Source organism: Ictidomys tridecemlineatus, chromosome 4, assembly GCF_052094955.1.
Source record: "Ictidomys tridecemlineatus isolate mIctTri1 chromosome 4, mIctTri1.hap1, whole genome shotgun sequence".
Lineage (NCBI taxonomy): Eukaryota > Metazoa > Chordata > Mammalia > Rodentia > Sciuridae > Ictidomys > Ictidomys tridecemlineatus.
Genome location: NC_135480.1, coordinates 376,078 through 382,228, shown reverse-complemented (window position 1 = coordinate 382,228; position 6,151 = coordinate 376,078).

The window sequence follows — 6,151 nt, the reverse complement described above, 5'->3', positions numbered from 1 at the left end:
CCCCAGGCCCTCAACCGAGGAGGGGGCATAAAGAAGCCAGCAGCTCAGGCTCGGTGGGGCGGGTGGGGGGTCCTGTTTCAACAGGAAACGTGGCAAGGTTGCTGATAATGCAGCATCAGGAATCTGACCATGCAGATGAAGATGTGCAAGAGATTGGGGCCTCTTGCTAAGAATTTCGTCGCATTTATTTATTTATTTATTTATTTTCTGTGCTGGGGAGGGAACCCTGACCCTCCTCCTTAAGCAAAGGCATTGAGCCACATCCCCAGCCCTCCTAAGAAAATTGGATCCTTTCCTCAGTGGTTAAAAGATAGAGGTGATCTGGAAGGTATTCCCAGGAAGATAGGATTCAGAAAAAAAAGATGTTAAGTCCAAGAAGGGCAATTCCGAGGGCAGTGAAGATGTAAAGAAGATGAGAAAAATATGCAAAAGGGCTGGGGATGTGGCTCAAGCGGTAGCGCGCTCGCCTGGCATGCGTGCGGCCGGGTTCGGTCCTCAGCACCACATACCAACAAAGATGTTGTGTCCATCGAGAACTAAAAAATAAATATTAAAAATTCTCTCTCTCTCTCTCTCCTCTCTCACTCTCTCTTAAAAAAAATAACTTTAATAAAAAAATGTAAAAAAAAAAAGAAAAATATGCAAAAGCAAGGGCAGGCTTCTAACAGATGCTCAGGGACCAAGTGGTCAGTGAGGCAGAACAGGAGGGTGGCACCCACCAGGAAAGCACTTCCCAATGGGAGACATCAAGGAAAGCAACTGTGGCAGTTCCAAAAAGGAAAATAAAGAGATGGTTATGTAAGGGTCCAGCGAAGTGTCGGAGGAAGAGACCACAAGAGACTGCTTCATGCAATTGGCAGAAAGGGATTTATTGATTCATCGCACTGAGGCTCAAGGCTCACTCAGGAAGGGAGAGCGGCCCAGAGCCCAGAGCAGAGGTCAAGCAGAGCTTAAGTACACTTTTTGGAGAGGGTGGGGGGCTTTGCATACATCAAAACAAATCATCATGAGGCACGGGAAAATTGAACAACAACTCCAAGACACGATTAGTACATTCATTGGCGGGAACAGGCTGGATGGGGGTGATTGGTCACTTCTAAGTGAGGTACACATTCAAACTGATTGGTTTTAGGGCCTCAAGGACTAGGTGACATTCTACACAGAGTCCCAGGTTATTAGACAACCAGTGGAAACAGTGGGGATATTTACTGGGCAGTTCCAGTATTGTCCTAACAGCTACAGGGATTACAGGTTCTGGGGGTAGCAGAGGAATTTTAACAATACCTAGTCTTTCACTTTTTAACTCAGGCCCTGCAGCTTGGAAACTTTACAATGCCCGGTCTTTTACACTTTAACTCAGGCTTTGCAGCTTAGAATCAGCTTAGAAATTTTATCTTTACAGTTAAGAAGTCCAAACTCTAGAGGAGAGAAACCCCACCAAGCCCAGGGGAAGGGGAAGGGGAGTGGGTCACCTCAGAATCACAGGAAAAGACTCCTTATCCCAAAGAAGATACCTGACAGTGCGCCTCCCCCTCACACCTGGGGAGGGTTAAAAGTAATGGTGAATTTGTTAGCAGAGGGTCAGATTGAGAAGGCAGGGTACAGGCTTCTCGCCTCCAGCAGCCAGGGGAAGGCAGGAGGCAGACTGTCTCCCCATTCTGTACCCTGAGCCCTAAAATAAAATTAATTTTCAGAAATATGTTCCAAAAGCTAACTTTCACCAGCAAATGCTGTTGAAATTTACTTCATTATAATATCATAATTTGGGGGGCCATGGGGATGGGAAGGTTGAAGCCAGATTTAAAGTTAGGTAGTCAGTGTAGTTAGATAAATCGGGTCTAATACCGAGTGAAATCTAAAATGGAGGCCATGCTGAGAATGATTCCGGGAAAAGCAGGACAACTCATGGAATGTTAATGAAGTCCAGGAAAAAGCCCAAGGCCAGAGCCCATCCCAAAGAAGTGTTAATGAACAGCCCCCAGCAAACTTGAAGGTGCTGACTCAGAAGTCCTTCCTGCCCAGATTACTTCTTTGGCTCACCTGTGTCCCACCCCTGGGCCTTCCAACCTACAATCCATCACCAAAACCATAAAAAGGGGAAACAACCGCACTTCCACGGATCCCACCTCTTGGGTCCCCTTCTTCCTCCGGGAGAAGTCTTCTCCGCTGTCCTTTAAGAAACTTCTAATTTCTACTCTGACCTGGCCTCGCCTGCTTCTTTGGTGTTATTCTTCATCATTGGGGAAGCAAGGACTCGTCACCCGTCAACAGCGGTAACGAGGATGGTAAAATGAGACAGACATTATTACACTGCTGGAGTGACTCTGTACCATGTACAGCCAGAGGAATGAGAAGTTGTGCTGAAAATGCATTCTACTGTCATGTACAACTAATTAGAATAAATAAGAATACTGCCAAAATATCCCTCTAAAAAAATAAATAATTTGTAATTAAAAAATGATGTTTACATGTTATCTGGCATTTGTGTGTCTTAAAAATCTATGCCAAAGAACACAGATGTGAGAGGCAGCTCCTAGCTTTTGGAAGGGTAAGGCAGTCACTGACTGTCCAGGTACAAGGAGAATTGGAATTGTGTGTAGATACAGTTTCTAGTCACTGAAGTCATGGCAAACACAGAGTCATACATTGAAAGAACATAATTTTATGGGTTCTGTTAAGCTGGGTCAGGTGTTGGGAGATTTCTGTCAACATCCAAAGTCAGATTTGATTATATGACTTTTGTCCTGAATTCATGTGAGAGATGATTTTAAATTCAAGAAAGCCCTAAGTGTCAATTCATTCTGGTGAGGTTCCCACATTATGTTTTTCCTTTCTTATTTGCAAATCTTGCAGTTTTCTACTTGGTGGTTGGAATTCTGAAGTCGGCTTCCCCTCGAGCGCACCAGGTTTCCTTACTTTCTTATTTCTGACCCCTCCCCCAGGTTGGGTGAGGGCTACCAGGACTGGGTGTGAGGTCAAAGGCAACCTATGACCACTCTTGTTTTACATGAGATTCTCCTCAATTTCTAAGACCCAGAGCTCAGGGAAGGAGAGATAGTGCTTGAAATCATGCAGAGTGGTTATCTTTCCATCTGCGCTGCTGTGTGTAGTTTTGCTTCCAAGTCTTATTTGAGATGGATCATTCTTACTTGGTCTTGGAGGTGGCCTCGGCAACATCTATTGGATTCCTGTATTGTTGTGATTTGGTTCTCTCTTATTTCCCTAACAATTCTAGAAAAATAGAACAGTGCTTTCCTAAGACCGTAGCTCAATATATACTCATGCTGTTAATGAGTGGCATCGAAGGACAGGTGGATAGGAGGATGGACAGACACCTGGAGGGTAGAACCATAAAGCATGTTGAGTTTTCCTACTAGTTTCATTATTAGCTGTGCAGTAAAGATAACAAAATCTAACATGTATTTTGAATTTATAAAACAAATACATTCAAAATATATTTTTAATAAAAATGGCCTGGAGAATAAAAAATAATAATATCAAAACTTCCACCCAGGGAAGAGCTGAAGCCTCATTTCCATGGGAACTACATAGGAGCATGCTGTCAGACTGTCTGGGCGATCATTCCCAGCTGGGCCTGGGAGAATGCCTTCCCTCCTGTATCTGCACTCCCTTTCCAAATGACCTGCAGCTGGCCCTGGCATCGCAGAGTCCAGCTCTGGGAGTGATTGTTCCTGACCTTATTTGCAGCAAATAATTCTCAGTGCTCTGTTCTGATTCAGTTCCCACCAAGAGGCAAACCCATTCAATCTGATGACAGTTTGGAGAGATTTTTTTTTTTAATTTAATTTTTTTTTTTTTTGTAGTTGTAGATGGACAGCATGCCTTTATTTGTTTTTTTTTTTTTTTTTTTAAAGAGAGAGTGAGAGAGAGGGGGACAGAGAGAGAGAGAATTTTTAATATTTATTTATTTTTTTCTTGGTTCTCGTCGGACACAACATCTTTGTTTGTATGTGGTGCTGAGGATCGAACCCGGGCTGCACGCATGCCAGGCCAGTGCGCTACCGCTGTGCCACATCCCCAGCCCTTTATTTGTTTTTTTAAGTTTTTTTTTTTTTTTTTTTAATGCGGTGCTAAGGATAGAACCCAGTGCCTCACACAGGCTAGGAAGTGCTCTGCCACTGAGCTACAGCCCCAGCCCTTGGAGAAATTTTATTAAGAAAAAAAGTGGAAAAACAAAGAGCTTAAGAATGTGGTTTTGAGCTGGACATGCTGATCTGTGCCTATAATCCCAGCAGCTCAGGTCCAAAGCCAGCCTCAGCAATTTAGCAAGACTGTGAGCAACCTAGTGAGGCCCTGTCTCAAAGAAACAAACAAAAGGGCTGGGATGTGGCTCCTGGTTAAGGCCCTTGCATTCAATTGCTGGTACACAAAACAACAAAAAAACACATGGTTTTGGCTATGGCTTGAGTCAGGAACTTTTAGCACCTTTTCTCGATTGTTGGAGATAAAGTTCTCTCTCTCTGGAAAACATATATTTAAGGTTTAAAAACATTTTTGGTCTATTGGTCTTTGCTACTGTCCCTGTCCCCGTGAAAGCCATATCAGCTCAATCACTGGTATACCTTGGAAGGTATACCACAGCTGCAAAGCAATAAGATTTGAGATAAATGCTTTGGTTTTCCCTACATAATTGCAAGTTGAACAATTATATTTATTTATTTAATTGCTACCAGGGATTGAACTCAGGGGCACTTGACCACTGAGCCACATCGCAAGCCCTATTTTGTAGTTTATTTAGAGACAGGGTCTCACTGAGTTGCTTAGGGCCTCACAGTTGCTGAGGCTGGCTTTGAACTCGCAGTTCTCCTGTCTTAGCCTCCCAAACTGCTGGGATTATAAGCATGCGCCACTACGCCTGGCTCAATTATTTTTTTTAATATTTATTTTTTAGTTGTAGTTGGACACAATATGTTTATTTTATTTTATATAGTGCTGAGGATTGAACCCAGGGCCTCACACATGCTAGGTGAGTGCTCTACCGCTGAGCCACACCCCCAGCCCAAGTTGAACAATTATTAAAAAACAAAACCCGTTTTCATTAAAAATGGAAGCCAGTCAGGCCCAGTGGTGCACACCTGTATTCCCAGTGGCTGGGGAGGTTGAGGCAGAAGGATCATGAGTTCAAAGCCAGCCTCAGCAACAACAAAGGTGCTCAGCAACTCAGAGAGACCCTGTCTCTAAATAAAACACAAAATAGGGCTGTGAGCTGGGAATGTGGCTCAGCAGCCAAGTGCCCCTGAGTTCAATCCCTGGTACCCCTTCAAAAAAAAAAAAAAAAAAAAGAAGCAGCAGCAGCAGCAGCCAGGCATGGTAGTGCATGCATTAGTCCTAGTACTGGGGATGCTAAAGCAGGAGGATCACTGGAATCCATGAATTTGAGACGAGTCTGGGCAACATAACAAGGCTCTGTCTAAGGAAAAAAAAAAATATATATATATGTGTGTGTGTGTGTGATGGTATATATAATGGATGGTTGATTTGGATTTGGGGCTGCAATATAGCTGGGTGGTGGAGTGCTTGCGTAATATACAAGAGGCCCTGGGTTTGATTTCCAACATGAACCACACACAAACACAAAAAAATTGTCATCTGAGTTTACATGTCTGTATACACAAATATTAATGTCTAAAAAGTTGCTACCTTAAACTTTTGACCAGGCAAGTAGGAGAAATAGTGAACTCCGAGTCACTGGTGTTACTGAAAGCTCAGTCCTGGCCCCTGGTGCCAATCCAACCAGGAGAAGACAATCTTGAGAAAATGGAGAAAGAAGTTCCATTACTTGGCTAGCAAAGGAGAAGCACAGGGGACTCCTGTCTCAGAGGCTGTGCTTCTGCCCGTGGGGGAAACAGGAGTCTTTTAAAAAGTGATTCAGAAGCTACATTCCATGTGTTCTTTGTTCAAAGTTGTAATTCACTTGTTAATTTGGGAGATAGTAATTTCTGAGATGTTCTGGTGCCTTCCCCAAAGTCTGGCGTATTTCCTTCCTCTGGTGTGTGCTAAAGAACAGATAACTCTGCCTAGGATGGGGAAGAAAGGTAATCCAGTTTCCCCTGAGATTAAGGAGGAGGAGGGAAGGAGGTACAGGAATTTTTGCTTTGGGGGATGGTGGGCAATGGGTTAGCTGACCTGG